Here is a 19,196-nt window from a genome sequence, read left to right on the forward strand (position 1 = left end):
TTCCCATTGTTGCCGTGTCTATTATTACCATTAATGTTATTCTCAGGACCATTGTTGTTGCCTTGGCCTCCATGGTTATTGTTTCCCCCGTTGTTATTGTTTCTGTTGTTGGCATCACCTGGATTAATATTGACACCCATCTGTCTAGCCATGAGCTGCAACATCATGTCCATTCGCCTATTCTGCTCCTGCTGCATACACTGCCCCTGCTCTAATGTATCCAGTAACTGTTTGAACAGTACCTCCCCCTGATCTGGACCAACATTTTCGCCTCCGCCTAATCCTGTATTCCTGTCATCTCGATCACCCATATTATTGTCTTGATCAAATAATATCTCCTCTGTGTCTGTATGGTTGGATTCAATGTCCACCTGCACGGATGTACTAGACTGTTTGCTTTGCAAGTCTAAAATCCTATTTTGTCTTGCTCTGGTATCGCGGAAATTATAAGACCCCTGTCGCATGCTCAAACATAAATGCTTAGCCTGTGTTTTTTACTTATTTCTGATTTTAGTGTTTTGAGATTTCGTCAAACACTTTTTCTCTCTATTCGGCTGTTCCAAATTCCCTGTAAGACCTCCAAAGGATGGTAGGACTTATAGCTCTGATACCACTGTAATGGGCACCCCTGAATGTCCCAAAAACTAAACCAAATTGCTGAAAGGAATTATGTCAAACAGTTTGCATTCAACCTCTTATTTCTCTGTTTAATATTTTAAACCCTTTATAACTATAGAAATCAAACATTTATTTGTTTGTTGTGTTTGTGCATGGAATTGGTATCATACAACATAAACAAGAAAGAAACTACAATAATATGCAAAAGTGGAAATGAACTACAGCCAAATAAATGTTATTTTCAGAGTTCATAAAACCAAATACATGGCAGATTTATCAACTCACTAATTACTTCAGCATTATTGACATAATACTCCAGCACATGCTTTCGAACTTGCTGCTACAATACTTTGTCCTTCAATCAGTCCACTACCTTCGTAATATCATTCTCTCAAAGCGGCATAAGCGTCAGACAAGTAGTGAAGAAGATATGAGCAAAATACCAAATCCGCCTGTAGCCGAAAATGCAACTAAACTGCCTGATAATGAAGCCGATAACAAAGAATTCCAAAGGCCAAACCCCAAGGGAATGACGTCTAGAATGTTACAAGAGAGGATAAATGTCCTCAAATGCCAAGAACAGAGTTGCAACTCACACACCAATTTCTTCTCATATTCAACCTGCCTAATGAAGCCACAAATGCTTCCTTTTATTCTATTTCCAAGGGTCCGCTCAACTCATATGGGCAATGTGGGCTAAAAGATGTGTAATATATAAAACATATATTCAAATACCCCTTATGTCTCCCTTGGGTACACATCACCATAAAAATAAATATTAAAGTAACAATTTAATATTTTACAATTAAATTAGACGTTACTTTAATAAAACTTCAGGCATTAAAATGTATTAGCAATCGAACTCCGAATAATGTGCGTGATAGCTCATCGGAAAGCTCTCACCGAGGAGTATCGAATCCAATCACCAAAATTGACCTGCACTGTGTCCTGCCGACTTACTAAAAATAGTAAGTATGCCTGAAACTGAGTAAATCAACTTCGTTTTGGCCCAAACTGGAAATGACTAGGCCAAAACATTCCAGGATCCCATTAAACCCTTCGTTAGCCCTCGGGACCATGTAGAACAAGGCTAACGCACTCACACTTGGTCAACTATTAAAATGGGGACATTACAGTATAGAAGGAAAATACAGATTCTTATTTTTCTCATTTTGCTTTTGAAACGAGTTTAGAAACCCTAGTCTAGAGATGCATAAGCATATCCATTCCAAACAATAAGAATAGCCATTATTATTTCTAAAATTCATTTGTATTCTCAATTTCTCAATATTCTTAAGTCTAATGTCTGCTCGACTGTTTGGCAGTGAGATTGAGTAGAATAGGGATGGGTAAATTCTTAAATTTTGCATTTGAGTGCACTAAAATGGAATTGCAATAGTATTCTTATTTTATTCAAAATAGCATTTTTAATTTTATCTAATTAGGTGAAATTGGAATAAATTTTCCTATTTCAATTTTATTTATTTTAGAAAATATATTTTTATTTATAGTTGAGTTAATTGGAATTAGAATACCTGAAACTTTTAGGTCAGTAAATTCTCCAATTTCTATTTTTGAATAACTACTCTAGAATAACAAATTTTAATTGCCATATTACTATTCATGCAGTCAAACAAATAGTGGAAGAATTAGCTTACATTTCTTTCCCAATTCGTATGTCTACACACGTAAAAATAATTGCACAATTGATGTTCCTACAGTTCCTACACACAGGAATTGGTTTGCACAACCGAGCTTGTGCCCCCACATGATCATGTGCCTCAAACTTTTCGAAGAGTAGAAGAAACCAAAGAAATTAAGAGAAGGAGAAATGCAATGATCTTTTATTTGGTTGGGATTATAGAAAAACCTGAACTGAAAAGATTTTGAGCTTTTAAACCAAAAATTAAATTGAAAACTCTGTTGCAAAGGTCTAGAACATAGAAAATAACATAATTGAGTTGGAAAATGTTGTGAGGGGTCCAATGCATAGAAAAGAACACGGAAAATTGAACTGAAAACTTCATAACAATGTTTGATATATTCTTTTTGTTCTCGCTCGTAGTAATTGAAAAAAGTTGCCAATATGTGAGATATTTGTTGGATATCTATTTTCCATCTTTAAATTTTCATAATATGCAAATATTAGTTAAATGATTAAAAAAAATAAAACTCAATCTTTGTTATGTTCAATATATAATTGATTTTATAATAATAATAAAAGATTTTTTTTTTGTAAATTTGTGTTACTACTCAAATATTTGAAGTCTATGGTATTAGTTGATATTTGAACTTGTATATGTTGAAGTTGAAGTGAGCATATCTACAAAATTGACAAAATGAATATTTGTTAGTGTTCATGTGGATGTAGAATAATGGCAAAATGAAGATCTACACTTATATGTAAATGGCTTATGAATATTTGTTAGTGTGGTGATATGGATGGAGATCTACACTTCTAGGGCAAAATGAATATCTACATAATCAGTTATGTAGATGGCATATATGTTAGTGTGTTGATGTTGAACATATTTTATAGAGGTTATTGGTTGTGATGATAATGTTATTGCTTTAATAGGATTAAATGGACCAAGAGATGATGTATCTATGGTCATGTGTTGTTAATGTTATAACTTAATGATTGAATGGATCTAGAGATGATGTATCTATGGTCATATGTACACTATTAGTAATGTGTATATAATGAGATTTATGTAGGTGGAAATGAGTATATGTTATTGTATTGAACACACACACACACACACACACACACACACACACACACACACACACAATGATTGAAAATAATTGGTGGAAGTCTACATTATGAAGATAGCATGAGTTTAAGTGAACACATTTACATAAATATGGTTGTGAAGAAAAATGAATTATTTAGAAAGCCACAATTGAGCAATGAAGGTCTACAATGTTGACCTATTAGAAATATTCCATCTTTGGATCACATTGAAGTTTGCATTGATAATTAAGCCGAGAGGCTTTCTACTAATTGACGTCCATTTACAAGTAAGAAAAACAAAATAGAAATATGCATTTTTTTATTGCTATGATTTTTATGAAACATGATTTTTTTAAAAATTTGTACATGGTGAAATAAGTCATTGTCTAAATTTCATTTGCTAATTTTCTAGTCTCATGAAACCTCTATGTATTCATATGAAGGCATAGTATATATAAAAATCAATACAATAGTTTATTCATGGAATTTTTGTGTTCATTTGAATACAATATCTACTAAATTTATATTAATTTTTTTGAAATTAGATACCTTTTGGCTTATTTTACAAAAAAATTAATTAAATTTTTAAGTATGCTAGTGTATAGCTTTAGTAGGATTGAATGGACCTAAAGATGGTCATTGGTTAATCACTTGGAAAAGTCATATATTGTCTAATGATTAACTTATAATTTTATATATATAGAGACATGTCTCTTCTCTCCTTATATTTAATGACATTCAAATGGTAGAAAATGATCCCTACAAAATTAACATGGTAATGGATTGACCAAGAAGATGAATTAGATTATTTGAGTTACAATTTGTATGAACACAAATTGAGAATATACATAGGTTCTTAACCAAACACATCATAAGGGATCAACATTAAAGAATATGATGATGGACTAATACATCATCTATGTGTAGATGCAACAACAATTTGGATTACACTACAATTCTTAATGCAGCTACGATCACTAGTCAGATTAGAAGATAGGCTCATCAATGATATCATTTTGTAAAGATAGACTCATCAGTGATATCATTTTGTAAATATATTAGGGAGCATGCAATAATCAAAGAAATGATAAATAATCCCACAACAAGGGTAGTAGCCAATCATGGGCATTTTAATAGAAAAATTGTGATCAATTTCATATATAGAGAACAATGGAGCTACATATAGGATGTTGGAGCATTCAAGGGCCATAAAGAAGTCAAGTCAACATCCCAATGCAGGTGCATAGTAATACAAGATGGTATCATATATACAAATCAATATAATCTATGAGGGTAGTAATACAAGATGGTATCATATATACAAATCAATATAATCTATGAGGGACTGCAATAATATAATCTACGTTTGTGGGGTCCACCAAGTTTAACCAATGAAGTACAATTCAAATTCTAAGGAGAACATTCTACACTAACAGATAATAATATTTGAATTCAAATTCTAAGAACATTCTATACTAACAGATAATAATATTTGAAGTTTAACTACGAGAGAATGAAATAAGGAGTTAATTCTATTATCATAAGGGTAAAAAATATCTAAAGAAAAAATATAATTGTAATAATAAATATGATACTCTATGGAGATGGGAAATACAAGCATATATAGAACTAGGGTAAGGAAGAGAAAAAGATACTATTAATGTCCAACAAGAGACCACAACATGGGTCTACGAGATTGGGAGCTTACAACCAAGAAGATAAAATCAAACTGAACACCAAACAATGCTGACAAAAGAGCAAACACAAACCTAAAATAGAATATGAAGAAGAGAGCAAGAGACACCCCCAACATGATTAGGGTTTAGGGATCCTTCCTCAAGGGGAGGACAACAATGAATGAGATGGACAGGGGTGACTAGGGGCTTTGTTTTTTTGTTGAGGGTTGCGGAAGGAGTGTCGCCAGCAAAGAGGAACACTATGGGGTTTCACTGATATGGAGTGGTTGGTGTCACTGGCAAAGAGGATGAATAACATCTTATGTACTATAAAGGGTGAAGCAACCAATCACAAAATTGCTCATAATAGAATACATTACAATCTCAAGAGGAGTCTTTAAATGAAGATATAAGGAAAAATCAAATACACTTAGTCACCAATGTGGAGAAAGTACAATTTCAAGTATCAACTAGGAATCATTGAGAAAATTAATGATATTCCTAGATGGGGACATCGAAGATTCTAAACTCAAGTATTTGGATAAATTAAAAGAGGGGGTTCCTATAATAATTGTTGTAATACATGAGAAAGATGGTGTATTTAATATGGATATTGGAGATACATACTTTTCTGACACAAAGTTATAGGAGATAATGTTGCAAGCATCAACGCAAGTTGAAGTTGCATGTTGACGAACTTATCATGAATGCAATTTTTGTAGTATATTCAAAGGATTCCAACAAACACATACACATTTGATATCCTTAACATAACCATGATTCTATTTAAGATCTAGACACAAGACAAAGTGCATCTTATGGGCCAACAATATAAGAGTGGAGTTTTACATTGTGGGGGGGGGGGGGGGGAATAATAACCAATGTTTCATTCTCACCTAAATCATCTTCAGAGGGGAGATGTTTCATTTTCAAATAATCCATGTGTAGATAAGTATTTATTATCATTGAGTGTTGCACTTATCTACTCATTGTAGTCTCTCTTGTTTGTATTTCTTTACATGCTATAAAGAGCTATTTGCCTTGATATTTTCCTTTGTATCTGGGGATGTTCTTACTAGAAAAGAAGTTTGATACTTTACACATGGTACGAAATCTTATGCTTTAGTCAAACTGTTAATGATTTTGATTGTATTGATTCAGAGGGAGTAGACCATGTTGAGATGGATTCTCTAAGTGATTAGAAACTATAGTAGTTAAATGATTATTATTCATGGGATAAAGTTTTGAATGTTGATATAAGTTTCAGAGGGAGTCTGGCATTCGATCAGAAGCAACCTTTGACAGAAAAAAGTGAACTGATTAAGAGGGGAAGTTTGAGGTGAAATTCCTTCTAATGTTGTGAGAGAGAAGTTTGATGTAAAAACCCTTGTTGCACCCTCCAGGAGTAGTTATGGTGGATCCACCCTTTAACTTGGTTCGTGGTGGATATCATGAGAGTTTCTATTTTGCATTGTCATGAAAGGTGATGATTTTTTATTGATGTATTTGTGAGGTCACTATTGTAAGGTGATGATCTTAACAATGGTTTGTCCTATTGTTATGATTGACTACATTAAGTTATTGTTCTAGAGTATTAGAAATCATGATAACAAACGTATCATGATAGACTACATTAAGTTGTCCTAGAGTGTCATAAATCATGATATATGTCATGATGGAGAACATGGAATTTTGATTACTTATTATCTAATGGACTACATTTAGTTGTTGTACCAAAGTGTGCCAAAAATCAAATAACTCATCCTTTAGGGTATAACATATTCTTTTGGTAGGCATCATAAACATGATGTCAATGCACAAACCAATAAAATATAAGTGTGATTGATATCTCTTATTGAATCATAATTTGGATGATATCGAAAGTTAACATCTAAGTTGATGGATATATGTTGATATTCTTAAAATGTCATTCCAAGAATATCATATTGAGATGAACTCTCTTTATATGCTTAAGAGCATAATGTGTTCTACAACAATCCTCCCTAGCTAAGAGGGAGTGTTCTAATTAGGTGAAAACAAGTTTTGAAAGGACCAGAAACCGTGTACATCAAATCTAAAGATATGATAATATAAGGTCCAAATACAACAGTGTGAGTCAGCAAACAAAGAAAGGGAACAACCAACAAATTCTCACCACAACGGACATCAATCCTAATCAAGGGAGCTTAAGATTTAGATTTAGATTTAGAACCTCCCTTGTAGGACCACAAAATCTTATCTAGAGGAGGGATGGAGTACTTAGATTTCTTTCCTTTTACTGTTGTCCATCCATCCTCTAGCTTAGCCGCATTGTTCTACCAATCCCCTAAAGAAACAAAGGAATCCACATGGTAGACCAGAGAAGAAGTATCATCCAATAGAGCACTCTCCCTAGGAGAGGCCAATTTGGGTGAACCCAAATCCAAAACATTCTGTACTATAGGTCCAGAGACAACAGAGTGAAAAGGGTCGGCATTCAAGACAACAAGATCAACAGTTTGGGAAGCAAGAGCCTCCTCCAAAACAAGTTGATCCAAAACATCAGAAGTAGTATCCCCTGAATCATCAAAAGCAAGATACCCATCAACAACTTGCTTCCGAACAAAAAAAGATTTAGTAATAGTGTAATGCTTATCAGAACACCCACCCATCAGGTAGGTGTTCGCTTTGATCTTGCCTTGTCAGAAGAACATTGAGTCGCCACATGGTCAGTCATATGACATTTCTTGCATTGGAAGGGGAGACCTTCATAATCCAGAACCTAAGTCCATATACCCTATGGGGAACCCAAGAAAATCTTCTCAGGGAGACCCTTAAAGATATCCATCTCAACTAGGATGCGCACAAACGTCGAATGAAGAACATCAGAGGTCGCTGAATTCACAATCTGAAAATCTCCAAGAGCCCACCCAACATATTCCAAAACAGAATCCAACCAGAGATGCATAGGAAGATTCATAAGCCTAACCCAAACAAGGATCTAATTGAAAGATTTTATAAGTGGGTCAAAATCCTTATGCCAAGGTTTGGCCATTAGGGGGAAACATTCCTCCCAAGAGAAGTTATAATCACACAAGATAATCCTTCTATCTTCATCATTTTCAAACTTAGTAATAGGGTAAATCTGAATATATGTAGATAAAATTGGTCTCCAAAACTTGGCAATCCAATCATGAAGGGCAGGAAGGGAGGGCCAAAAATCCCTAAATCAGAAAATAGCAGCATGGGAGGAGAAAATCTCTATAGTTTTGAGAATCTCATCAATTGTATCAGAATCTAATAGAACCCGAAGGGGTTTAGTCACACTCACAGAAGTAGCCTCACGTTGCTTTGAAGATCCTGAAGAATGACCAATAGAAGAGATAAACCTATGAAGGTCCACCTCAAAAGTAGCGACATTTGTGTAAGAGGCAGGACCAACAGACCCCGATCCCCCTGGCCCTAGACATAATAGAAATCCCTGAGGCAGACCTAGCACAAGCATCCTTCACCGCAGGAGAAGCATTCACACCAGACCTAGCGAAAACAAATGAAGGAGAGGGAAACACAGCACACCACACACTCCACACCCGGTGCGACAACATCCATAAGAGCATTCACGACAGAAGAGGAAACCACAGAATTAGAAAAACTAGACAACCCAATTTGAAATCACCCTTGGGTGGGAACGAGAGTGCAAGTGAGAGCCATGGTTGCATAGGTTCCGAACTAGCTAAGAGGGAGTGTTAATGTTGTAGCTCTAGTCAGATTGAGTGGACCTAGAGATAATCCTTCTATAGTCATTGGTTAATCATTAATTAGACAAACTTTCCTATATATAATTGTTAATATGTTGTCTAATGATGATCAATTAATAATTTACCATATAGAGACACGTCTCTTCATCAAACATGTTTCCTCTTCTCATATATAATGACATCAAATATGCATTTGGAACACACAAAAATAAATGACAGTGTTATTACATTTGCAGAAAATGATCTACAAAACTAACATGCATTGGGGGTGTGTCTTTTTTGGTTTTTGGAAATCATAGCTGCAATTTATGGACCTCAAGGGGGAAGAGTTCCTTTTAAATCAATAACTTTGAGAATGTTCCTCGGTCTTAAGAATAGTTACATTAAACTTGAGTTGTTTGGGGAATGGAAGGATGTGGCAAGTTCATGGTCTTTATCAAGTTCATAATGTTGGAAGATAAAATCAAAAGATATATTATTTAGTTGCTTAGTCAAATTTGATTTTTTATTTTTTGGTGTATCATTTTTGTATAGATGTCAAATTTAATTTCAGCTTTTAGATTTAATATTTGTTGTCTTAATCTATTGTTTAAGAATAAATATTCCCCCCTACTTAAGGTCTTGGTTTAAGAATAATTACAACAAACTTGAGTTGTCTGAAAAAGATGTGGTAAGCTTTACAAGTTCATAATGTTGGAAGATAGATTCAAAAAAATTCTTCAACAAATGTTGGAAGATTCAAAAGATATACTACCTAGTTGCTTAGTCAAATTTAATTTCCCATCTTCCCGTCTAGAATCATTGTTGTAGGGATGTCAACTTTGATTTCACCTTTTAGATATTTTCCTTGTTGCCTTATTTATTGCTTAAGAGTAAATATTCCCCTATACCAAGGCCTTATTCTAAATCTTTATGACTTCCATATGGCTACTCCTCAAGTGGGTTGTTCCTTGTCCCTCAATATGTAACATGACAATCCAAAATTAACCCTAATATGCTTATTGGCCAAAGACTCTAAATTCCCCCTCCCCTGGGTCCACCAAAATTAACCCTCTTATTAAGGCGATAAATGAAAGCTTTGGGATTAGAGGATTAGATTTAGGTGTTCGAAGATGATTCTTCTTCTTGGTCCATGGGGTCAACCTAGAGTCTTCTCAGTCCTTAAATCCTCCATCCCCCATTGTGATCCATTTCGACTACCTAGGAGACTCTCGTTCTCAATCCTTGAATCCTCCCTCCCTTGTTAATTATATTGTGATGTTGTGTTTGGGTTCTTAATTATGTGATTGATGCATGGATGATATCTTGTAGGTTCTATTAGTATTGAACATGTTTGTTATTTGGCTAAAACTTCATGAATATGTGATGTTGCATTTTAAGTTTAACATGGATTGATCAATTCCAAGTTCTCGTGGATACTTGAGACTTAGGTGAGCTCTTAGGATCAAAGAAATTAGTTGAGATGGGTATTTTGATGAGGTGAGGCTTCAACTAAATACAAAATAGTGAGGAGATTATTCTTGGAGCGAGTCATGATGACTTGGCTACGATGGAAACAAAAATCATAAAAACAATAAATTAGAACTCCTTTTGCTATCCATTCACAAGAACTAATAGTTACTTCTACAAAGGTACAATCTCAATGACATCAACACACACCACAAATGTAATATATATTTGTCCTTGTGACAATAGGATTCTTAAGAAGCAAAACATCTTCAAACCTTGGTGAATATCATGACCCTCCTTCATGATCATTGCAAATTCTTTACAAAAGACTTTAATTTAAAACTCAACCTTTGCAAAAACATGACATATATAAGTAGCTGCTACAAATTGACACAAAGAGGACCCTAAACAACATAATAGACATTTCTATGCAACACATTCTAAATTAGAAACAATAGACAAATTGCTCAAATTATATAATATTTCCATGAATTGGATTAACCCAAACACTCAACTAAGTCTTTGTGTATGACTCTTTCCCTTTAATACACATTTTAAACTGGCATAATTAGACAAGTCGTTCTAATTAATATAATATTACCATGAATTGGGTACATCCAAACACTCGGCTATAAGTCTTTGTGTATGACTTTATTCCTTCAATCAGAGTCTAGCTAATTTGAAGAGTCTCCCTAATTTGGTCCTCTTTTCTGGCCAATGGCTAAACCCTAAACTAAAACATAAGTGGTTACCAAGGGTGACACTTGGTTTTTTGTTTTGTTTCAAAATGTAGCATTTATGTTTTAGTTTACTATTTAGCCAATACCCTCTTTCCTCTGTGCCTAAATGTTGTGTCTATTAATGTTTTGCCTAGAAATAAGGATGAACAAAATAAAGAACATTGAGACATAAAAGACACGTCTATTAATGTTTTGCCTAGAAATAAAGATGAACAAAATAAAGAACATTGAGACATAAAAGACACATCTATTAATGTTTTTCCTAGAAATAAAGATAAACAAAATAAGGAACATTGAGACACAAATTTATCTTGGGTTTTCTTAATTTAGAGATTTGAGCACAATGTTTCTTATTGAATACAATACTTTTCACACATATATGAGTATAATGCTTCTAACAAAGAGCTTTGGAATTCACACTACCACACAAGTTTACAAAGAATTATTGGGCATTCTCCCTTTATCACAAACTCCCTTTGAACTTGATTTCTGCAGCTGAATAGTCTCCATATGAATATCATTTCTTCCTCTTCAAAGAAATTAATCATAATAACATGCATATGATATTTCCTCTTGAATGAAGATATCTATCACTAGTTATGTCTCACAACTGCAAGCAACGTCTCCTTGTTCATTTCTACACTTAGTATGACTTTGTATGTAATCTCTCATCATCCCATCTTGATCTATTTTTGTAATTGAGATTAATAATAATTCATAGATTCAACCTATCATGAAGAGAAATATAGAGATCAATGCTAAAAGAAAACATTGATCTAAGTGATATTACAAAAAATCATGATCAATATTCATAAGGTATAATCAAAGAATGCTTATATCTTTATAATCAAAAAATGCTTATCTCTTTGTAGTCTAATCTTCTTCAAAAAGGATCTTAACACACACAAATATGGATCGATATACAATAATCTCTTAATAATATTGAACAATAATCATATATCAACACTAATATGATGATTATTGCACTTGCTAAATTGAATGTGGCCATAATATAGAGATGCGTGAAATAAAGAGCAAGCCATCATGAAATGGGTAAAATAGAAATAATGATATAATAGGAAAGATTAGTGTTGGAGTGAGCTCAGTCAAATGTATCATGCTTATCAACAACTTCAGAAATATCTCACGTATGCTTATCCTTTATCAAGTCGCAATACACATGATACACATCTATGAATGTCACCTTTTTATGAGAAGAATATCGAATATAAAAGTTGTTTGTTTACAAAGATTAAAAAAAACATTTACAATACCATCAACCTTCCAATTACAAGAAGAACTATATGCTTCATTTGAAAAACAACAATGAATAACAAAAACAAAACAAAAAATGTCAATTTTTAAAAGTGAATCATCTCATATGAAAAGACACCCAATCAAAAGACATCAGTTACTCATGATACGACCAAAAGGTGAGTTTGTTACAAGAGCAAAACCACCACACATATGATTTGACCTCATAATACAAATGGTGTTGATAAAAATAAAAACTAATGGAACAAGAGCTCTATGGGAGCTAGAGTCCTTGCCTATTGTGTATTTCTAGATATGTTTATAGATTATTTCTAAATTATAATCAATGTACAAATTAATATTTTATAGTTAGAATCGGCAAGCACACAAAACTTGCTCAATGACAAGATTTCAAGAAAAATATATTAAAGAAATAAAGTTCAATTATTTTAAATTTTAATTAAGATAGAATATTCAGAATCTGCAGGTAGATTTTTGACTTTATATTTGTGTGCAGGTGGCAATAGAAAGGGACATCCAGCAAGTAAAGTCTCCTTATTAGCAAGTGTTATGTCTTTCCCTACTTCTAGTGCAGCAACAGTTGGCTATATGTAAACATGAAATGACATATCAATATAAAAAAGTGAAAGGAGGCAGTGCAATTAAGTTTGTTGTAATAACATGGTATAGGAAAGGATTAGACAGTTCTAATTTCAGCTAATAAAAGGAGATTCATTAAATTGGAAAAATAGATATGCAACAATTAATTTAAAAATATCAAATAAATGTAATTTAAAAATTCAAACAAACAAAAAGCTAAAATAATTTGTGTAAGAAATTGTATATAACTTGTGGGTTAGATTTTTTAATGTCCATATACATAACCAATCTAATATACTTGACAAAGTTTGCAAAATATGTAAAATGAGAGTTTAAAAAACTTAGATAAAAGAAAAGAAGAAGAAATTAATCTTTTTGATTGGACTTGTATATCGAACAAATAGTATTGACCTTCCATGTAGTTTCAAATTTAATTTTTTAAACCTATAATTCATAAAGCGTACATATAAAAGTAAAAAAAATTGTAACTAGTAAAAACTTATTTTGTTAATAGATATAAATGTGTTTTAACCTTTTAAACAAATTTATTTTTTTACTTTTGACTTATTTGTATGTTAATCAATAATGACATTACAACATTCAACGGAGCCAATGCATTAATCAACATAATTTTAATTGGATGTTTATAATAATAAAGCTTACTTTGCTTGCTTGTATTCTGTAAGTTGATGCTTATATTAGTAAAGTTTACTTTTATTAGTTGACCTATAAAATAAATTCATAGATTGGGCAATGATATACTTAAATCGTAATTTTGATATCTATATAATAATCAGCTTAGAGTTATTCCTAGTTTTGAACTTGGATGCAGACATTGGTAGTGATCAATAAAATTAATTTCCTCTCTAAATTGGATGTGCACATTTGTAATACTTCTAATATCAATTAGTCTCAGAATTTCATGACAAAAGTGATATCTGTGTATTGATCTCTCATAAAATTGATGCACTATTATAATTGCTCATTTAAACTTGTCCACTGGTTTATAAAATTGTCCAGTCCTGAATGGATTTTATTATTAGTGTGAATGGACAGTTATTAAAATGATCATTCAATTGTGAAAATGCATGGTTGTGAAGTGTATGAATCTGCCTGTATAAATTTGCATATCCAGGAGTGTGTAAACTGCATCTTACTTGATAAATTTGCATATCCAGGTATATGATAGTTAACATTCTAACATTGTGGTACAAGGCGACACTTTTGTATGATTAATAAAATATGTGCTCATTAAATATTGAATAGAGTAAAGTTTGGAAGGAAAAACAAGATTAAAAAATATATAAAGCATTCCACGTTTTTCTTTGCATGTCTTCTAGGCAGCAACAACAGGTGAATTGACATATGTAAGGAAATTGATTTGGCTACATTACAAACAACCCATGTGGGATTCAATGAGCATATGATAGAGGAAAGAGTAAAGTTGACAAGTATGTATTATGTAGCTATAATTTCTTCCCAGAGTGTTTACACTGTTCAATGCAGCTACCTGAGACTCGTGATTTGAAATATAGAAATTTTTTATACTATTGACATGAACAGAAAAGGAATGCATCAAAGCACATGTTCGTGTGGTCAGATAGGGCCTTCTCATCACCCATGTTTTTAGCTTTCATTTTGTCCTAGGCATTCAACATGGTGTTTTTATTTTTAGGTATTTTGCAATGGGAAAAAATTCATGAACTGGATATTACCATTAATGCAGGGCACAGATAAGAACAGTCATTCATACTAGAAGTTTAACCCATGTTCACTCTACATGTTTCTAGATCAGACTTTTACCCCAGAACTATGGCCTTATTTAATTTCCTCCTTCCTTAAATTTATAGTTTTTTTTAGGAAAGAAAATAATTGCTCAGAAGATTCTTTACATTTGTTGCTGGGCTGTGCAAAACTGAGATAAATTAGAAAAATATTATTGTGAGTTTTTGTATTCTGCAAAATTGTGGTTTGGGTATTCATGTTGAGATGTTTCTTTTTGTTGTTTCTCAAGAGATTCTTAACATTTCTTGTTGGGGTTTTGAAAAAATGGAAAAAGAGTTTATGATATTAAGATGCTAGAAGGAATGGTAGAATGGTAAGCAAGATGCAAGTGAATCAATGGGCTAAGCCACTGAATAAACTGGGCAGTCGCTGCTGAAGCATCATTGCCTCCTTGGGAGGCCCCTGCTTTGCATTCCCTGAGATCACTATAGTCTACGAGCACACATATGTTCAAGCATTTCATCAAACAGTTTGTGAGGATCGTCCAGTCCATGACATATGATATCCATATTGCCAAGATTGGTTTGTAAAATCATATCTAATACAAAAAACTTATGAGATTGGCATAAGTGTGAGTATATAAAACTTACATTAGAGTATTTTTTAACATGGAAGACTTAAAGAGAGTAATACATTAACAGGAATTTCCATCTCCATTATGCTTTAAGATATGTTCTTCAGAGAGATGTGGAATAATAGAAATATCACAAAGTAACTTGAAAACTTGAATATTTCTGAGGTATCAACTCTGCCTTGTCACAACTTCTGGGGGATCTAGGTCAATAAATGGCTACGAAACCCTACAGTGAATCATATAGACAACCATGACCAGAAATTGAAACAAAAAACATTTTAAAAAATTTATGTCGTAATAATAACTCTAAACAAGTGACTTGTTGAAGCTAAAGAACTTTAATTTGTAAACCCTATGGTCGCCGACCAGAGAACTGCTACATCAAATCAACGCATCTAAGAAATATATACACATATTACAGTAAACAACAAAAATGCATAAAATCCTGCAGTCACTGAACCAGGCAAATGCAACAAAAAAAGACGCGGGGAAAATTATTATGATGTTCATACTAAAAATTCGGCACACTATGACTTGAAATTTTGCATTATCTAGTTTATTTAATTCAGCATAGATAAGGTCTGCTCCAAAAATAGCATTATGGTTACAATGGGCACAATTTTCATTTTACTATAATTTAATGAAAATTCAAGAGCTAACAACAAATTTAATTAGCGAGCATGAAAATGCTAACCTGCTTTATGAACGTTTTTGCGGCTGGCTCTCACAATGCTACTGTTCTGAGAAGACTACGAGACTCCAAACCTCCACACTGCATAAAATTCAGAGAAGCCACCGAACAGAATGACAGAGAGTGGGAAACTTTGCTTCTTGCTTGCTGTTGGGATAGGTTAAAAAACCTTGCAAATCAGCAGGGGCTTTGAACGCTGCATCTACTGAAGCCAGTCTGAGGATTTAATGCGGCAATTAATAGTCATTACGAAGACAGTAAATATTCAAGTGTGTCCCCCTAAAAAGCTTGATAGTTGTTTTGCTCTGTTTTGCTCTCGAAATGAGGCTGCTTGTCCTTTCCTTTTAATTTTTAATATAGAAAACAAATTAAACCACTAGGAAAATGCAGCCAACCAATAGGAAAAATATCAAATACAATGAATATAGGATATGTTATTGTTTTCTAAAATTTCAATCGATGACTAATGTTTATAATCGATACGAAAACAATAGTCTCCGCCTATAGATAGGCGAGACTAAAAATCAAGAATGACGTAAGGGAGAAGAAACAAAAACCAAAATTGAGCTAGCATCAAGCACAACATATTTCAAACATATAGACCTCCACATAGGCCTTGTAGCACTGACACTAAATCATCATTTACGTGGAGTCTAGGTAGGTAGAAAAAATAAAGAGAACGGACCCAATGCCAATAACACACAAGACCATAAATATATGATGTTTGAACAAAATTAGAGGACGAACGAGAATTCATATGAACATGAAACTATTTACAAAATTAATAGAAGAGCAAACTTCACTCAACAACATTATGTGGAACTTGAATAAGACACAAAATACATTAAATGAAACTAGATATTGTAGAGACTATCAACAAAGTAAGAGCCATCTTGTTGCTACCACTAAATTCTACACATACAAATTGCATATATAATACTCAATTCAATTTGTAATAGATACAAAAATTGAACAAGAGAAACTCCCTTATTTGTTATTATCTAATCCACTTTGATATCATGCTAAAGTAAAATTAAAAAAATATGAACACAAAAAGCAACAATATATCTTGGGAAAACCCTCTAACTTGAGGGAAAAAAATTCAGTAAAACCAAGAATCTCTTTTATTAAGAATATAAGTATAACTACATTGCTTCTAACTAAATAATTACTTATTACACAAAGCAATCATATATATCTTGAATTAAGAGGCTCTTCGTATCATAACTAAAAGTCTCTTCATTTTCCAAATGCAAGTTTCTTCATATCATAATTGAAAGTCTCTTCATATTTCCAAATGCATGTCTCATCACATGTTGCATGCCTTTTCATATTTCCAAACACATATATATGAAAGAGCACCATGCAATTAGGATATCTCATACAACTACAAATATCAATAGTGTCATCACTTCATCTTTCCTCCTTTTATTACTACCCTACATGTGAGCCTTCTCACATTCTCTCTGCCATGTATTTTGCCTCCTACAAGTACTATAAAAGTCGTCCCAAAACAAAGAGATGTTGGTTACCCTCCTTTGTCCCCACCCCTTCACTTTCATTCCCACTTCTTCATTTAGCATTACTAGCTATCAGGAAGAAAGGATTCCAAGTTGCCATTGGTAAAAATCTTCCAACCATGTGACCACTATCAAGGTTGTGGATTTTGGCTTTGCATCGTCAATTTCATAGGTTGGTTAGTATTTAAAATACCCTTTGATATCCATCTTGTAAATATTATGCATCACTTTGTTTACACAATTATATTACGTTGGAGTCAATTCCAACCAAGGGATTTGACATGTAGCTCAGACACTTTTGATGGGACTGTATGTAGAAATCAAGTACAAGTCAACATTCCAAGAGTTTGCACACAAATTCTCAATTGAAGCAAATAAATTGAAAAATACATTTTTATTGATGTTGATTAAAATTCACTCAATATGCTCCTTCATCATGTTATCTTGGAGAAGTATTCTCTTTCCTCGCTCTTGGTCTACTTAGATGTTTGTCATCTAAAAGGTTTTTGCCCATCCTTGTTATGGATGTGTTATGTGATATGATTTGTTTTTTAATAGATATGGATCTTAAGCTATGGAGTGATGGTTTTGGGGATCTTAAGCTATGGATCCTTGTTTTGGGAATGGATACTTGAATTTTATTTCTTTGTTTGAGAGGCTAACATCCATGTTAATATTAAATGATATATGTGTTAGGTTTGATCTATGGTTGAATGGTTGGGTGTTGTTAAGGCTTTTCATTTGGGGTTGTAAGGAGGCCGCACTTGATAGAAATTTGCCCTTTAAAGTGTTGGTAAAAGGACATGTTACGATTTACAAGTTTACTCTTAATTGCATGGTTTGTTCTTGGAGGTTCATGATTATATAAGTCAAAGTGATGGTTATGTGTTATGATTTGTTTTATAAATATGGATCTTAAGCTATGAAGTGATGTTTCTAGGGTATTCATTTCGAGAGATAGTTAGCATGGTTGTCTCTTTATGCATCTATGTTATTTTACAATGTTCATAAGGATTATAGGAGATGGTTATTGGGTTGTCCTTGTTTTGGTAATGGATACTTTGAATTTTATTTCTTTGAGAGGCTAACATCCATGTTAATATTAAATGATATATGTATTAGGTTTGATCTATCATTGAATGGTTGGGTGTTGTTAAGGCTTTTCATTGGGGGTTGTAAGGAGTTTGCGCTTGACAAAAATTTGCCCTTTAAAGTGTTGGTAAAAGGACATGTTACGATTTACAAGTTTCCTCTCTTCATTCTATGGTTTCATCCTAGAGGTTCATGATTATATAATTTAGAGTGATGGTTCTGTGTTATCATTTGTTTTATAGATATGGATCTTAAGCTATGGAGTGATGCTTTTGGGGGATTCATTTTGAGAAATGGTTAGCATGGTTGTCTCTTTATGCATCTATGTTATTTTACAATGTTCATAAGGATTATTTGAGATGGTTATTGGGTTATTATCCTTGTTTTGGTAATGGATACTTCAAATCTTATTTCTTTGTTTGAGAGGCTAACATCCATGTTAATATTAAATGATATATGTGTTAGATTTGATCTATGATTGAATGGTTGGGTGTTGTTAAGGCTTTTCATTTGGGGTTGTAAGGAGGTCGCACTTGACAGAAATTTTTCCTTTATAGTGTTGGTAAAAGGACATGTTACAAGTTACAAGTTTCCTCTATTCATTCTATGGTTTCTTCTTGGAGGTTCATGATTATATAATTCAAAGTGATGGTTGTTATGATTTGTTTTATAGATATGGATCTTAAGCTATGGAGTGATGCTTTTGGGGGATTCATTTTGAGA

At 33.0% G+C, this 19,196-nt stretch overlaps 1 long non-coding RNA gene across 1 annotated transcript; it reads right to left on the reverse strand.

Moving 5' to 3' along the window:
- Positions 1-11,254: 11,254 nt before the first annotated feature.
- On the reverse strand, positions 11,255-16,155 carry LOC149548279 (uncharacterized). Its single transcript, XR_016354442.1, has 2 exons — positions 15,865-16,155; positions 11,255-11,685 (listed from the first exon to the last, which is right to left on the reverse strand). It is a non-coding gene; the product is annotated as an uncharacterized LOC149548279 (long non-coding RNA).
- Between the last annotated feature and the right edge of the window lie 3,041 nt (positions 16,156-19,196).

This window comes from Cupressus sempervirens, chromosome 7 (assembly GCF_028749045.1).
Source record: "Cupressus sempervirens isolate cs-2001-9-10 chromosome 7, ASM2874904v1, whole genome shotgun sequence".
Classification (NCBI taxonomy): domain Eukaryota; kingdom Viridiplantae; phylum Streptophyta; class Pinopsida; order Cupressales; family Cupressaceae; genus Cupressus; species Cupressus sempervirens.